Source organism: Culex quinquefasciatus, chromosome 1 (assembly GCF_015732765.1).
Source record: "Culex quinquefasciatus strain JHB chromosome 1, VPISU_Cqui_1.0_pri_paternal, whole genome shotgun sequence".
In the NCBI taxonomy this organism is placed as follows: Eukaryota; Metazoa; Arthropoda; class Insecta; order Diptera; family Culicidae; genus Culex; species Culex quinquefasciatus.
In genome coordinates, this window is record NC_051861.1 from 91363846 (window position 1) to 91380571 (window position 16726).

Here is a 16726-nt window from a genome sequence, read left to right on the forward strand (position 1 = left end):
CAAATAATCAAGTTGATGATTTTTTTAGATTCTTTTTACCGATCTTTCGTGCGCGAGAGAGGAGAGCCATGCTCACTACGGATTTTTTCTCTTGATGAACGTCCAAAGATTTTCTTTTGATGATGATTATTCCATCGCTGGATACGGGCATCAGACAAAGCTTAATTTTGTAAGAATTTTCGCTTATTTTTTTGTAAAATAATAAAATATTCATAAAACACAATATTTTTGCGAAAATACTAATTTGTATTTTTTAATCCGGCTGAAACTTTTTTGGTGCCATCGGTATGCCCAAAGAAGCCATTTTGCATCATTAGTTTGTGTATATAATTTTTTGATGATTTTGAATTTCACTTTTTGCCACTAAAACTTTATTTGCAAAAAAAAACACAATTTTTATTTATTTTTTCATTTTCTGATATGTTTTAGGGGACATGCCAACTTTTCAGAAATTTCCAGAACGGGCAAAAAATCTTTGACCGAGTTATGATTTCTTGAATGATGGGTAATTCTCTACCAACTCACATGAAATCGGGAAAAGTTACCCCGACCCCTCTTCGATTTGCGTGAAACTTTGTCCTAGGAGGTAACTTTTGTCCCTGATCACGAATCCGAGGTCCGATATCTCGTGACGGAGCGATACGGCCTTTCATTTTTTAACATGCGAAAAAAGAGGTGTTTATCAATAATTTGCAGCCTGAAACGGTGATGAGTTAGAAATTTGGTGTCAAAGAGAATTTTATGTGAAATTGTTCGCCCGATTTGATGGCGTTATCAGAATTCCGAAAAAACGTATTTTTCATCGAAAAAACACAAAAAGTTTGAAAAACTCTGCAATTTTTCGTTACTCGACTGTAAAAAATGTGGAACATGTCATTTTAAGGGAAATTTGATGTATTTTTCGAACCTACATTGGCCCAGGAGGGTCATTTTGTCATATAGATCAAAATTTTTATTTTAAAATTTCGTGTTTTTTCTAACTTTGCAGGGTTATTTTTTAGACTGTAACAATGTTGTATAAAGTTGTTGAGAAGACAATTACAAAAATTTTGTTATATAAACATAAGGGGTTTGCATCACGAGTTATCGCGATTTTACGAAAAAAAAGTTACCATAGTCAAACTAATGATGCAAAATGGCTTCTTTGGGCATACCGAAAGCACCATAAAAGTTTCAGCCGAATTAAAAAATACAAAAATCAAAATTGATAAAAAAGATCAATTCCGTAGAGAACTGCTCATATTTTGAAAATAGGCGAACAGCATCTAATTCCAGCGTGCCTCTAATGTTGGCAGGTCAGAACTTTGACAATCAATTAAAGCTAATTAAAAGCGTTTTCAACTGAAATCGAGTGATAAATAGCTCAATAAGAAGTAAGCAAGCAAGTTTCTATCAAAAGTTTTGCAAAATTAGTTGTTTAAATAGTGAAAATCGGCAAATTGGATGGAGTTAGGAGCGAGTGCTTAACCTGCCAAACATACGAGAATTTCCCCTACTCAACTTTTCATGATTTGCTAAATGTGTATCAATGTTTTTGCAAAATAGATAATTTTTCACAGAATACTGTATTTTTCGAAGTACTAAAATTTTCATCATTTAACGAAGAGATTTTTGCATGCATTTTCAATTTATAAGATTTTTTTTAGTAAATTTCCTCAAATTTACGCAAAATAACGTGCTTTTGAAATACCTAATTACTTGTAATATGGGTTTCAGACGAAGCAAAATTTTCGCTTAATTGTATTTTTTTGTAAAATAATAAAATATTCCTTAAACACAGTATTTCGCAATAAAGGTATCAAATAAAGCGAAATTTTGAATGCATTTTCAATTAATTAATATTTTTTATTGCGGAATGTTATTTGAAAAATTTTCAATAAATATCATATTTTTACGAAAGCATTTAAATTTTTAATTAATTCAATATGGTTATCAAACGAAGCGAAATTTCATTTGCATTTTCCATTTAGTATTGTTTATTGTAAAAGACTAATGGCCAAGTAGCTTAGTGGTAACGCTTCCGTCTCGTAAGCGGTAGATCAGGGTTGAAATCCCGGCTGGAACTCACACAACTGGTGATCGTTTTTCTTCTGAATTCGATTGCTTAGTAAACACAAGCTGGACCTTATCAAGGACACCATAGGAAGGCGACCTATGGAATGTTAACATTAACCTTAACATGTTAACATTAGTTGGCCCCGATACTCTTCAAGGGTGTTCCCCTTAAGAACTGGGAAACATTTACTTTTATTTATAAACGACTCAAATGTTAAAAATAAATACCGTGTTTTTTTTAAATATTTAATTGTTTCTATAATCTGCAATATGGGTATGATCATATCTCACGAAGCGTAATTTTGTATGCATTTTCAATTTATTAGTGTTTTCTTGAAAAATATTTATTTTTTTACAAAATATCGTGTTTTTTAAATACTAATTTTTTTAAAAATTTGCAATATTTGTATCAGACGAAACCCAATGTAAAAAATGAATTTTCGTCTGAAATTTTTTTTAATTTTTTTTGTTCATAGCATATCGTATTTTTTGTGAAAATACTAAAAAAATCGTAAATCACAGTAAGGCTTTCAAACGAAGCGAAAATTTGAACGCATTTTCAATTTATTTGTTTGGTTTTTTTTTTTGTAAAATGCTAAAATTTCACTAAATACCGCTTTTCCGATTATTTTTTGTGATTTGCAATGGGTATCAAAAGCAACGATTTTTTGCATATTTTTACACTTAAGGGTGTACCAATAGGGTTGATATGGTTGTAAGGAAAAAATTAAAGTTGTCCAAATCTAGTGGACACCGCAGTTTTACAGTTCCTATAGAAGTACTAAAAAACTACTCAAAGTTTGGGAACGATTGGTTCAGTCGCCACTTAACGCAAAGCAATTAAATTTTCTATGGAATTTGTATGGGAAAACCCTTATTTTTATTTCGATTTTTTAAACTACGTTTCCCGAAATGAATATGGTGCTAGCATGGTCCTAAAAATGATATCTATGGCGTGTTCAAAACTGGTCTAAAACGTGATTTTCGAGCAAAAAAAATCAAATAAATTCCAAAACTGTGAAAGAGCATCCACCCTACCGCCCATCACTAGTGTAAATAACCCAGTATCGCGGCATGATATTCCCAAAACGCAAACCACTTAGGAAAAACATATGATTACCACCACAACCACACATGGAAAGCGCTCTCCCCACACAACAACGGAAGCGTACCACTACACACCATTAAAACAAATTCCCCATATTTTATCAGCACCAACACCACACACACGGGTCCCAACCGAGCAATAAAACATCCATCACTCGGGCACTTTTGACGGGTTCGAACTAATGTGGCGAGCCAAAGTGTCGATACACTCTCCTACGGTGGCATATCATATTTTGTTACGCTACGCCAAACAGCACGTTCTTCTAGTGGTGTAGAGAAACTGATACTGCCAGTGTGTGTATTTGTTTGGACAACACTTCTAAAAAAAAATACTGGATTTTTCATGTAATCCAGAATTAAAAAAAACTTCTTTTTAAAAATTTTCAAACACTTTTTCTAAACTTGGAATGAAATCAATTAAAAACTTAAAATCATTTTTGAAGTGAAACACTTTTTCACAGTGTAAACCCCATAATTCTTTTTCCAAAGAAACGCAATAAACATCACACTCCAAACTGCCAAAACACACCAAATTGTGTCGAATGGGGAAATTTCACTTGAAGCTCTGCAGACACCTTCTCCTACTCCTTCCATGAAATTCGCCGAAAAATTCAAATTCATTGCCACTACCTACACTGTGTCCATGACGGGAAACGGATAATGTCAAAGTCATGACATGGTATGGCCATGTAGGACATTGCGAAATTTTGTAGTTTATGGAATTCAAATCAAATTTAAAAACAAATCAAGAAGATTTTTCAACCTTTGCTTCAAAACTGTCACATTCAATTAATTGACCCATAGATTTTAAACATCGTCGTAAATTACGACACCTTACATCGATTCAATTACAGGGCACGTATTACATCACGCAGTAATCAATCACCCATCACTAATCATCCGAGTATCTCTTTAGCCTTATCAAAATTGACGCAATACAAGGTGATAAGGGGAGCAATCGATTGACTCTGCGTGTAGTAGGTATTAATCATTGATGAATAAAAAGAAACACACACACACACACACACACTGCATACCTTGGTGACCTACATTACCACGGGCAATCTGAGTGATAGTAATCAACTGTGGCATTGTGATTTGAACAGGATGTTCAGTAAAAAAGTACGGTTTAAAAATAAATTGAGCATTGACAGATGACAACTCCTTTACATCATTCGATATTTTGATTTTATCACAAGATCACAGCAATAAATCATGGTAATAACAACAAAATAAATAAGCACAGATATATTTTTTAACATCTGGGAATGGTGACAGATTTTATGTAATAAAATTGTGTAATGTTTCATCAGAAACTTGTGCAAGTCTCATCAGCTTCTGTTGAATTACAATTTCAGGTAAAATTACTCAAAAATCGAGCCAAACATTTCATTAGGGCACAAAACCAAAACATAAACATTTGGGATTATTCCACTATGCCATTCATTAGTACGTTCCCTACATGCCCTCCAAGAAACAATTTTCTATTAAAAAAATCAGAAAAGTTCATTTGTGCCCTTTTCTTTTTCGTTAGTTTTTCGTGGTTAAGGAACTTTCTATGTTATAAAGTGAACTTTTCATACATTTTTAACTCTAATTCACTTCAAAACAAAGCCCATAAACATCATCAAAAACAACAATCAGGTGACAGAGCTTTATAAAGCGTTCTTTTATTACGTAACGCAAATAAATCGAATTTTTAGATGCCCCCTCGTAACAAAATTTCCATACAGATTTTAAAATTTGTATATGGAGCCTGACACGGCCTCCGACCCCCTTCTCTCCCCCTACTGCGTTACGTAACAAAAGAACGCTCCCTTAGTGCCCTTTTAGTTTTCTTCGAAATTGCATTTAGAAAGGGCCCATTATGAACAACAGTTGGAAAGTTAAAAGGGCCCAATAACGAGACTGAAAAAAATCCTTAATCCGTGCTTGCCATTTCATTAGAGCACATAACTTTTTTATACAAGATTGTGTCCCTTTCACACCATATGCAAACTGTCATTCGAGTGAAAGGGATACACTATTGTTTACAAAAGTTATCTGCCCTTTTGAAATATTAGGCTCCAATCCTTAAAAAAAAATGTTGCCTGTGGTCTAGGAATAACATTTTTAAAACTAAAACTAAACTTATTATGGCCACTGTTAATCTGGGTGCAGAACAGTGGTCCGCTAAGCGGCCTCAATTTAGAACTGTCAAAGCGGAACCAATTTACTGTTTGAAAAATAATACCAAGAAGTGGCAAGTATTGTAATCGATCTATGATTTGTTTTATCAGGAATAAAAAAGTTGAGGGCGTTGAGCTTTTGAGGTATTCGAAGTCAACAGATTTTAAGAAGAGGGCTGGAAGCGAGATTGGCATAATTTTCGCTAACATTTAAATATGCGCTATGTCTCACGCAAATACTATGTTTATGAGGTTTTTTGAAATGTTAGCGACGAATTATCAATAACTATGAATAGCACCAGCTAAATAATGATACAAAATCACGGAACTTCCGTTGCTCTTCAGATTCATAAAATTCCACCCACTTTTGACGCAATTTTTCGTCACGTGGAAAACAAAAATGGACACTTTTGGCCGCCCATCGATTAGTCTACGAACAAAAAAAGCGCAAAGCACCTTATTTTTCTGCGAAAACTTCAAAATCAACATATCCAAAATGTTTCGAAACAAGTCACTTCAGCAGCAAACAATATGTCACGCTTGAGCTTGAACATAGCCTTCTACTTTGTTTATGTTTACAGTAGAGAGCTTGGAGCTTATTAGAGAACGGTCATCTCAAACCAAAAGTACCAATCGAAGCACGAGAACTGTCAATCGGAGGTACCAATCGAGCAAAATCCTTTGTCTTTTGCTCGATTGGTACCTCCGTTTGGCAGTTCTCGTGCTTCGATTGGTACTTTTGGTTTGAGATGACCGTTCTCTAATAAGCTCCAGGCTCTCTAGAGATGACCGTTCTCTAATAAGCTCCAGGCTCTCTAGTTTACAGCTGTAGTGCAGTTGTTTAAGTGAAGAGTAGTGGAGATCATTCGGAAATCACGTTACGCATTTTGTCTTTTCAGCACCCAGCTGTTAATAGCTTATTTGATGTTTGACAGTTCGCAACATGTTTTTGAAAACATTGATTTGAAAAATCGTATCAATGATTGGAATAGAGACGACCGCAAAAGATTTTGAATCATATAGCGAGCGATAAAACGCAATTTATACTACTGTTCAGTTAAAATTAATTTATTTTCAACATTTCAAATTTGATTTTCTATTGTTAAAATCAACACACTTCTTCTTCAGGTTCACCCAAACCGTATCACCCAAATTCTGAAATTTATTCACTCGCGAGTTTCTCTCTTTTGTTATTTTAATTATTCTCCAACCCACACATCACTATTCCCCGAAAAAAAGTATGCTTTCTCAAGCACATGATGCAAAAAAGTTCGCGATTTCGTACGGCCTCCTCCAACAACAAAATCCAAACAACGATACAATAAAAAAAAAAGCCAAACCGGCACAAAACCGGTTTCGCTGCCTTTCTTATTATGTTTATTCACAACATTCGCCAAAACTTGCGCTGAGTTCATCTCTATACGATCTGTTGTTGCCATGGACGCCAAGCCATTATTGTTGTTTTTTTTTTTTTGGGTTCTTTCTCTTTATTTCTGTCCCGTGTCTTAAGCGTTCGTACCTTGACCTTAGTCACGGTTTGTCGCTCGGAAATCTACCCACACCAGCGTCTGTGCTTTGGTGTAAGTTTGCATGCTTCGGGGAAATCTGGATCCGAGGTTTCGTGACTTACAGAGGTAAAATATTTCCCCGGAGAAGGTGCTTTTTCACCCAGTTTCACGAACGGTTGTTTTTGCTAAGAACCGGTTTCAGTCTGAGGTTCGAACCAGCTGTTTGGTTCGGTCAGCTGTTCCACTAATTACTCTTTGATGAGGACCCCGGTCGGAAATGGCGGACACAATTCTGGCGTTCGTCTGGGGGCTTGCGCCAGCCATCTGGCAGAATTTCCCCCAGATTTACCCTAGATTTCTGCCATGATTTCTGGCGAATATGACACAAACCGGTCGTGCACGGTTCAACCGATTGAACCGGTTGATTTTTGTGCCAGACAGCTGGCAGAACTTTCGCCCGATTTTCGCCAGATTCATCTGGCGTTACGCAAAACTTGTCTAGGATAAGTGTGCCAAGTGTGTCTGAACTGCACGACAAACGTCCGCCAGCGCCAGACACTCAAATTTACCAGATTATTTTCCGAGTGGGACTGAGAGAGATTATAGTGTCAAAGTGTGAGGTTAATCTTCCCTTAAAAATTCATTTGGTTGTCAAAACATAGCTTTACAGCAAAATTTGACAGCAAAGTGAAAACAACGTTTACGATTTCAAAACGTATCGTCAACCGTTGTCTACGCGTTGTCACTGACAGTTCTCCCGTCATTTACTCTTTTTTGCCCGTATCGACGATTACTCATCGACGACTGCAACCCGGCCCAGCCAGACAGTAGGTAGTTGCATCTGTTGAGCTGTGTTTACATTGCCGATTGCGGCTCGCTGGTTGGCGCGACAAAACTGATGCACGATGAAGCACGTGCACAGCAGGAGGTCGATTCTACTGTCCCCATCACCGACCGGTCGACATTGCATTGGCGGATTACCGACTGGCACAACTGTGGGGTAATAATAATGCACCCATCGGACGAGACTTAAGTCTTTAGAGAGAGAAGGATATTTTTAGCATTCACGGTCGTCTCGTCGTCATTCTGTGAATTCTTCTTCCTGCTGGCGCTGACAGATGTTTGAGACGTGAGCGGTTTAGCGCTGTCATAAGATTTGCGAATTTCATGAAAGGATTTATCTCGATTTCGGACTTACAATTTCGACAAGTCAGAATGAAACCAAAGGCTGAAAGACAAACCGTTACCCTAAGAGTTAAAATTAGTTAGTGTGAAGCTCACTTTTATGAACGAATGACTCTAATTAAACGATTTGAACATGGCATCGTGCCAAACTAGGAGGTAATAGCACTGCTAGAATTCGGTTGGAATCTGACTGATTGCTGAGTGAGAGCGTAATTTGGGGTTTAGTCTTAGAGCAAACGTAATTTAAAGATTGGTTGTACTTCAAGCCAAAGATGCGTAGCAGTCTTGTGAGAATCTTTAAGAAAAGAGCACTCACTGTATTAACTCAAAAGTCAATTTTAAGTTTTTGGGTAACAACTCAATCTCACTAATACTATATAATTTAGCGGCTAATTAGAATTATCGAAAACTCGCCACGGCAGTTTTGAATTCACCACAGCTCGACGTGCTTGTGCAATCTTATCGTTTGTCGCTTTTTGACGTTCCGAGAAAAACTCGTTTTTATGTTAGACTTTAATAAATAAAGGACACGCAATGTAAACAATAACAAACATGTTTTGTCAAAAAGGCATACAGTAGTTGGGCATTTACATGTGACAAAACGTCCTCCTGCTATATTCCCTTTGGCCAGTTGTCGCACTTGCTCACCATGTAATTTTGTATGAGAAAACGTGCACACAAAAAGCATGTACGGAAAAAAAATAGTTTTTGCAAACTTTCAAAATAACATCAATCCGGTGAGAGTCATATTGTGAAAGCAGACAAAAATCAAAATAGGCGCGCAACCTGTCAAAGCCAGGAAGGTGCTGTGTCCTATCCCTCGCCTAGACCAGACCAAAATCCATGATAAAACTGACAGACCAAATCTGTCAGACCAAGACTGTCAGACCAAAGAGCAAAAAGTAAACAATCTTGGTCTTCGACGTAGGTGCACACAAATCAAGAAAAGAAAATTTGAAAAATAATTTTATATTTCCAATTCAATGACTGGGTTTGGACTGCAAAATTTTAATGTACGTCAGAAAATGATTAAACAGTGCGGCGTCCTGTACACCGACAATTAAATAAGCAATTAAAAGCCTTATTCTTCCATTTTAATTTTTGATCGCGTTTTCCGTTTACACCTGAAAAATCTTGAAACTATTTATACGGATTTGTGATTCCTCTCTTTCCATCACAGTGAATTAGGTCTCAAGCTGTAAATCAAGAACCACATTACCGACATGGATGAAAATTTGAGAGGATGTAGGGCTCGAAAAATGCAATTTTTTGGATAAATAAACGATTTCAATACTTCAATTTTCGACCGAATTTTCATTTGAAAACCGCCTGATCAGGTGAAAAAACACTCCGAGTCCCCTTAAAAAATGGATAAATTCAAATTTGGTATGGAACTGGTTCAGGTTCAGCACATCCCCTTTCAAATGCGCCCAAGAGAGCTTAAATCCATAATGTGGGCTCTGAGAAACCCCCTACCACAAAATTGAGCACTTTTTTACCACACACGGACGTCACGCGTGCTCTACAGAAAATTAACCGCCAAAATTATTGGAGATAGACCAATTCTGTCATTGTCAATCGATCGGGCGTCGAAAATCGATCGTCCATGATTTTTTGCAGATTTTCCGAATGAATATTTCTCGAGAAATGATTTGGGAACGATTTGGCGTCGGAGCCAAAAACAAACCCTATACCTTTCTTTAGTAAGAAAGGCAAAAACAAACGCAAACTCAAAAATTAGAAAAAAAAGAATTCAAAAAAATAGAGTTGAAAAAACTTTAAAATAATAAAAAACAATATCTCTAAAATTTTAAAACTTTTGAATTAAAGATTTAAATAAATCTGTTTTAAAATTCCTTGTGTCAATAACAATTGCTACAACACACTCAAGTAACCCGAACATGTATTGCAAAAATCAAGGCGGCTAGGCCTACTACGTTGCATTAACCGCAGAGACAGATTCTGTGATCGGAACACATTTCACAGAATCAACAGGGGGACAAAGATGCGTGGACATGCCGTACCAAACGCTCCGAATTAGTTATGATGCTGTGTGTAAATGTAAATTGGGCAGTAAATAAACATTTTTGAGGGAATTGGAATTGGCTCCCATTAAGGTGAACATCCAGGATTATTGAAAAGACTAGCCACAGTTTCTTGAAACAGCAATTTCCGTACATGGATTTGATGTTCATTTCATGGCATCAGATCCGCGCTGGTCACGGCTTCTCCAAATTGGTCAAGCTTTTCTTCTTGCTTCACGTATTCCTGATTAGGCTTCATCCATAAAGTACGTCACGCTAAAACCGGCCAAAATTTACCCCCTCCCCCTTTGTCACGCTTTTCCCATACTTATAACATGCAATGTCACACTTGCTCAGACCCCCTCCCCCTAGAGCGTGACATACTTTATGGATGACGCCTTATTGGCAGTGGCAAACGATTTATTGGATTGCCAACGGAAACCAATTTCAATTCAAACGAGAAAAGCTTCAAAAACGTAATTCTCGAATTACAGAACGTCAGACATTTTTGGAGCCATATTTTAAGTTAGTTTCTAGAGCAGTGTTTCTCAACCGGTGAGGAATTCCCCCCTGGGGGGGGAATTTTGGCATTCTTGGGGGGAATGAGGATGCAAAAGAAATTCAATTCTTAAACGTGTTCTCAAAAATCAAATCATGTTCTGATACTTTCTTAGTAATTCTCCAAGTTTTTATAAGAATCAGAAAATTTTGAACAGTTTTTAAAAATATTTGAAATAGATTTATTTAAAAAAATCAGGATTATTTTTGCAGTTTGTCCATCATGTGGGTCTCGTGGCGCAGGGGTAGCGGCTTCGGCTGCCGATCCCGATGATGCTATGAGACGCGGGTTCGATTCCCGCCTTATCCACTGAGCTTCTATCGGATGGTGAAGTAAAACGTCGGTCCCGGTTTCTCCTGTCTCGTCAGAGGCGCTGGAGCAGAAATCCCACGTTAGAGGAAGGCCATGCCCCGGGGGGCGTAGTGCCAATAGTTTCGTTTTCCATCATGATCATTTTTATTCATTTGTGTTTTTGCTGCTGTCGTTTCAACCTCAGCTACTCTATAAAATACATTGGAAATATTGTTTTTGACTGTTTGATTTGATTTTATTTAAGCATTTTGGTGAGGTTTATGCTGAATAATAAAACAAAATTTCTTGTAATAATAAATCTAAAAGTTTACATATTTGTTGAAAACAGTTCTTCAATTGAAAATGAAAATTAAAAAAATAATATCTTCACAATTATTTATGTGAGATTCTGTCAGGCTTAAAAAATCATTTTTATATGTTTTTGTTGTTGTGCTCTTTCTATCGTTACTTTTGACTTTTTTTATTCCTAAAGATAAAAGAATTAATTCCTTTTTTTGCGATTAGCTTTTTTTCTTAAAAAAACTTTTTCAATTATGTTTCATTAAATCAAACAAATTGAAAAGAACAAAAGTATTCAGTTTATCACTATTTCAAAATGTTTGATTCGTTTACTCATGATTTTAAAACATCAATCTTTTATAATTTATTGTTAAATACAAAATTATGTTATTTATTCAATTTTACCAAAATATAGCAAAAAATGAGGAAGGGGGAATGAAGGTCTTTCAAATAAGCCAAGGGAGGAATGCAACGAAAAAGGTTGAGAACCACTGTTCTAGAGTGTAACAAAATTGACTTTTTTCGAAAAATCTGCCTCGGAAAAAAGATATGCGTCACACCTTGCGACGCCCTTTTTTCGAAAAAGTGCCAAACTTTGAAGGTCTGTATCGAGCTCCAGGGTGCTCCAAACTTCAATGTTATATATACCAAGGATCTGGCCTACACTCCAGTGATGTTTTTGGTAGACGCATTAGTGGCCAAAGTGGCTCAAAAACAAGACACTTTTGAAAAAAAGTATTTTTACGGGTTGAATCCCATTTAAAATTGAAGGACGGAGCGCCAGTTCCTGTTACGTCAAAAAATCTGTCGCCGAGTTATGAATTTTTGAAAAAAACAGTGATTTTTGGAAAAAACAAATTTGACATTATTTTTAAATGCAAAATTGATTTTTTGAGAAAGGGCTCCGTTTTCAAGATATAGCCACCGAAAGTTTGATTTTAGTTAAATATTTGCAGTTTTTCAATTTTTAAAAATAGTGACCATAAGTGACCATCCCTAATTTTTTTTTTTTTTTGAAAAGTTCACAAAATTTGCTATAAAATTGTCTAAGAGACATTGAAGATTGGACCTTGGGTTGCTGAGATAGAGCCGCTTTAAGAAAAAGAAACACGAAAATTGAAGTTTTCTCAATCTCACCAAAATAACCCACTATTTTCTAATGACGATATCTCAGCAACTAATGGTCCGATTATCAATGTTGATACATGAAACATTCGTGAAATTTTCCGATCTTTTCGAAAAAAATATTTTGAAAATTTTCAAATCAAGACTAATATTTTAAAAGGGCCAAACATTTAATATTACGCCCATTTAAAATGCTAGTCTTGATTTAAAAAATTTCAAAATATTTTTTTCGAAAAGATCGGAAAATTTCACGAATTTTTCATGTATTTTTCGATCCCATAAATAATAAACCCGTGGTTTAGGGGTAAGCGTGATTGCCTCTCACCCAGTCGGCCTGGGTTCGATCCCAGACGGTCTCGGTGGCATTTTTCGAGACGAAATTTGTTAGGTCGTTAGCTCCGCCCAGGTGTACGAGTCGTCTCCCTGGGGCCTGCCTCGGTGGAGTCGCTGGTAGGCGGTTGGACTAACAATCCAAAGGTCGTCAGTTCGAATCCCGGTTCCTCCGAATCCTGGTTTGTTGAATTTTTCAATTTTTACAATTTTTGATTGACATTTTTTTGATTTTTTTAGTTTTTTGCTTTAGAGTTTGTAAGCTTTAAAAAAAATTTTTTTTTAAGTTTTTTTTATATGAAGTTTTTGCATTTGTTTTCGAGCTCCGTATCATCCTTCACGAAAAAGTTGGAGATGATTTTCTAAAAAAACTATTGAAATACATGTTCATAATTGAAGAAATATCATATTTGAACTCACACATGTTTTGAAAGAATATTAATAATATTTTAAATATTTTTGAGTTCAGATTGTTTTGCATTAAACATTATAAATATCTGCTTTTGTTTGAAGGAGTGGAAAACTAACAAAAATAGGTATCATGAATATAATATTTAGAAAGGAAGTTAAAACTCACAGAAGAAATAACAAAAACAAGAAAATATTATTTTGAAAACAAAATCCTTAAAAGCCTCGCAGAAAATAATGCAAAAATACAACAAACTATCTGAAAAAAAAATAATTATAAAACTAGTTATCATTAAAAAACTCCTTTTAGATTTCAAAATATCCATTTAGTTTTTCTTCAGTTAGTTTTCCTTCAGTTGGTATAACTCGCCTTCACACAAAGCCGTCGTTTCTGGTTTGCACCGGAAGCAGAGCAAAATCGCTCCAGCCGCTGGACACCGAGTTGCGGCTGAGGACAAAAACAAAGGCCAGCAGTGCCAACCAAGACCCCTACACAATCCTCCTTCCCTTCCCAAGCCTTGTCTTTAACATCAATCCCTTCCCTACTAACCCCGAGTAGGCCGCGGGTAATCGGCTCCCCTACCACTAACATTTACACACAAGATCCTCTGTAATTACTCTTAGCTTTAAGATCATTGTGATTACAAAAGCCGACTCGGTCCTAACCAGGTCCCAGTACCAAAAAGAACCTAATAAAAATTATTTTATGAAAAAAAAAACATTGAAAGCTCATAAAACTTTTCAAAGAACTGTTCATGTTTCAATGAATGTCGTTGTCGTGCTATCTTGTCACACGTCGCTTTTTGACGTTCCGAGAAAAAACGCGTTTTAATGTTTGACACGCTATGTAAACAATAACAAACACGTTTTCATTGGATGTCTATGCATTGTTGTTTTGTTGAATTTGGTTGTCGGAGTCCCGAGTTATAATTACAAATGTTTACAGTAGTCGGGCATGTACGTGTGTCAAACACGTTCTGATCTGAAATCCCTATAGCCAGTTGTCGCACCTGCGTCAAGATAGCATGACCAGATTGAAACTTCATTCACATGCACAGTAGTGCGTCCATCCCGGGAATTCCCGGGACAAAAATCCCGGGATTTTTCCAAAACCGGGAATTCCCGAATCCCGGGATTTTTTTAAATTTTGTCCCGGGAATTCCCGAAATCGGAAATGAATATCAAATTTTGGTATGGAAATCCAGGGTTTTTTTGTGGAAATTTATAAACAACGATTAAATAAAATAAAATAAAATATTAAGCATATATCCAGGGTTTTTTAAAAGGTCCTATAAGCTTTTGTGTTTCACATGTTTATAGAACCTATTCAACTCTAGATATCATCATTAATTTGACTTAGAAAGGAAAATTGTTTAAAATTTTTCGATCCGGAAAATGCCTAGCGCATTAAATATTTTCTAAATAATTTGATATTTTTTTAAAAATTACTATTAATGATTTGAAATTGAACAAATAATAACATTTTAAATTATTTTTCATGAAACATCTTTGGCTAATCAAGACAGATGAATCAAATCAAGACACCTTTTTAGTGTTTTGTGATTCAAACAGGAATAGAAGAAAACAATTAGTACACCGGTCTCCAAATTAATTGCTCTAAAATCTCCTGAACCTATGTAGACTGTAGTACTGATTTTCCTCAAATGGCGGTAGTGATTTAAGATAATTTGTAAAATATTTTTATATATAACATGAATTTCTAAACTTATTTAAAATTAAACATTGGCATCTATAATTTTGTTTGTTATCTTTTTATTTGTTATTTTAGACATAGATTTTTTTTAAATAATTCTAGTCATGGCAGAAAAAAATAACTAAAAATATGTATTTATAAGAGATTAATTTCATTTAAATCACATTAGGTTAGAAATTAGATTAGAAACCTAAGTACAACAAAGAACGAACAAAAAATTTGGCAAGCTATTATAAAACTGCTATTCTTTGTTTAGATTGAAGTGTATATTATCACCAATGAATAGTATTGAGCCAATTTGATGATTTTCAGCTTGAATAACATGTCAAATATTATGAAAACATAGATATTATTACTGTTGCAAATTTCCCGGGATCCCGGGAATTCCCGGGATTTCAAAAATATTTTTCCCGTTTCCCGGGAAATGCAAAACCCGGGAAAATTGGACGCCCTAATGCCAGTGATCCCCGTGCACCGCGTTCAACCGCGTTCTCTGTTTTCTGTACTCGATCAAACACCAGCACCGCGTGTGCACGCGTACAAGCAAACCTAAACTCTGCCGTGTACAGTCTGTACGCGCACACGAACCTCAAGTTTAAAACCGAACCTTGCACCCCGGGTACAAACCCCGTGCAAGCCGACGACGCAGAAAAGAGACAAAAATAGTTCCCTCACGCTCCCTCTGCTGTAAAGCGGTGTTTCATTCTCCGCTGCAGTCACACTACAGTGTTTGCCACAGAGAGAGTGAGAAGCAGTCATTTTTTCGTCTCTTTACACGCTCTTTGCTCGCACGGCGTTGTACCCGAGGTGTGCACCCCGTGTTTACACCGCGTGTAAACTTGAGTGCGCCGTGCGGGGAGAACTCGAACATGGCAGCCTGGTGTGTTTGAGGTTCATCTGCACTGAAAACTTGTACGGCGTGTACGGCGTGCGCGCGTTTCGGGAAGACTGCCTAATGCACAGTGACAACAATGAACGGAGTTTTTTCGGGTTTTATTGAATATCTCAGGATTGTAATCTATGCTTGTAGAATCTTTATTCCAGGATTTTTTTTTAAGAAATACCAATCAAGTTTGAACTAACAAAAATGTTATAGAAAACAAAGAAATATTTGAAATATTCTACAAACGATGAAAACATATTTTTCTAGGTTTTACCCATTAAGCACTCAAATTTGGTTAAAATTGACATGTTTTTAATTGATTTCTTGTGAAATAATTCCAAAATATGACATTTGGAACGCCTCAACTTGTCGGTTTATACGAGAAAGAACTAATTTAATATCAATCCTCTCAAAAAGTACAGTAAAAGTTCTTTAATTGTGAAATGATAGCTTATAACAGTAGCTTTAATTGATTTTGACACCAATCAAGTGCAATACATCAATGTAATACGCTGTTGTGATACCTCGGAGATAAACAAGGAGATAACGCACGCAATCCTTGTCACCCACTAATAACTGCAACTATAATCCATCAAAAGACGTCACAAGCCCCACTTGACCTTGGCGTCTCTAAAGCACAGCAATTAAACCTTGAAATACACTTAACCGCGTTAACACCACATCTGGATTCCAACCTGGCTGCGTCCTGACACTACCCGTTGGGGTTGAACAACCCCTTTTCCATCTCGGCTTCTCCCGGTGACGCTTCCCAGAACCGGTTCCCTTCGTCAATACATTACTTAACTAATAGCCGCTACTAGCAGGCTTAGTGGCGCGCTTATCAGCTGTCCAGCTGTTCTTTTGTAAAGAGGAGGGGTCGTGTGGGGATAGCCAACCTCTCGAAGCGCTACTGCCAATACTAGTTTAGTCGGCTTCGCACAAACGATACCTGGCGAGGGCGGCGGTGGTTGACGAATGCTTTATCATCAGTAATTTGCAATAAACTCATCGTCGTCGCGGGGCTGAGTGATTAGAACAGCAGTTTGTAATTGCCGCTTCATGATCTGAT

The 16726-nt window shown here is 36.4% G+C and overlaps 1 protein-coding gene across 1 annotated transcript in view; it reads right to left on the minus strand.

The window, feature by feature from the left end:
* The window catches only part of LOC6040464, a 67811-nt gene that overhangs the window by 43119 nt on the left and 7966 nt on the right, over window positions 1-16726 (minus strand). The window lies entirely within an intron of this gene.